The sequence below is a fragment of the Festucalex cinctus genome, chromosome 1, assembly GCF_051991245.1.
Source record: "Festucalex cinctus isolate MCC-2025b chromosome 1, RoL_Fcin_1.0, whole genome shotgun sequence".
Lineage (NCBI taxonomy): Eukaryota > Metazoa > Chordata > Actinopteri > Syngnathiformes > Syngnathidae > Festucalex > Festucalex cinctus.
Genome location: NC_135411.1, coordinates 32,573,856 through 32,575,514, shown reverse-complemented (window position 1 = coordinate 32,575,514; position 1,659 = coordinate 32,573,856).

The following is a 1,659-nucleotide window of genomic DNA, read 5'->3' as shown; positions in this document are numbered from 1 at the left end:
AAGGCTACTTGTTGTAGTCACTTATATCCAAAACAAAGCAACGGGCCCACAAATATAGTCACCATGCCTCTAATCATGCCATCATATAAAATATATTGTTAATATTTTAGATCAGTGGTTCTCAAACGCAGTCCTCAAGTACCCCTATCCAGCCTGTTTTGCACGTCTCCAACAAGCAACACAGGTGTTTCAAACGATCAGCTAATCAGCAAGCTCTGCATGAAGACTGATAACGATCCTCAGCTGTGTTGGCTGGGGAGACATGGAAAACAGGCTGGATAGGGGTACTCGACGAGGACCAGATTTGAGAACCAGTGTTTTAGATACTGGCATGATCATTTATGCCTAGACAGTACATTCTCGAGCATAGAAGACGACGGTAAACAAAGCACCATCTCGTCGAAGCATTTTTGCAATGCTAGCAAACGTGTTAATATCTAGTTTAACAATGTATGTGTCACGCCGCCACTGGCGTGACGGCCCATGCTTTTATTTTCATAGTCATGTTTCCCGTTTTATTTTGAAAGTTCTAACTCTCCTATCACCCCAGGTCACTTGCTCTTCCTGCAGCTCACTAATTACCGGTCCACGCCCATAATCACCACCACCTGCTTCCAATCAACCCTGCAATAAAAGCCATCAGCCTTCTCCCTCAGTTTGCCGAAGTGTCACATCTCAGTGCATGGAAGCGTCCTCACAGCCCTCGTACCACAGTCCTTGTTTTATGCTTTGCTTTGCTTTGCTTTGCTTTGCTTTGCTTTGCTTTGCTTTGCTTTGCTTTGCTTTGCCTTGCCTTGCCTTGCCTTGCCTTGCCTTGCCTTGCCTTGCCTTGCCTTGCCTTGCCTTGCCTTGCCTTGCCCTGCCCTGCCCTGCCCTGCCCTGCCCTGCCTTGCCCTGCCCTGCCCCTTAGTTTGCCCCTTAGTTTGCCCCTTAGTTTGCCCCTTAGTTTGCCCCTTAGTTTGCCCCTTAGTTTGCCCCTTAGTTTGCCCCTTGTTTTCCTCCCTAGTGGAGCGCCCCTTAGTTTGCCCCTTGTTTTCCTCCCTAGTGGAGCGCCCCTTAGTTTGCCCCTTGTTTTCCTCCCTAGTGGAGCGCCCCTTAGTTTGCCCCTTGTTTTCCTCCCTAGTGGAGCGCCCCTTAGTTTGCCCCTTGTTTTCCTCCCTAGTGGAGCGCCCCTTAGTTTGCCCCTTGTTTTCCTCCCTAGTGGAGCGCCCCTTAGTTTGCCCCTTGTTTTCCTCCCTAGTGGAGCGCCCCTTAGTTTGCCCCTTGTTTTCCTCCCTAGTGGAGCGCCCCTTAGTTTGCCCCTTGTTTTCCTCCCTAGTGGAGCGCCCCTTAGTTTGCCCCTTAGTTTGCCCCTTGTTTTCCTCCCTAGTGGAGCGCCCCTTAGTTTGCCCCTTAGTTTGCCCCTTGTTTTCCTCCCTAGTGGAGCGCCCCTTAGTTTGCCCCTTAGTTTGCCCCTTGTTTTCCTCCCTAGTGGAGCGCTTTCTGTTGTCCCTGTTTTTGAGTGCCCTTTTGGTATCTCCAGTTTGGAGCTCTTTTTGTTCAGCCTTTTTTCCCTCTTTAAGAGGCGATTTGAGTTTCCTGTCATTAAAGCTGCAGCCTTGTTGGCCAACTTTATACCTGCGTCTGAGTCCTACCTCCTCTCGTCGTGTCAGTACACTT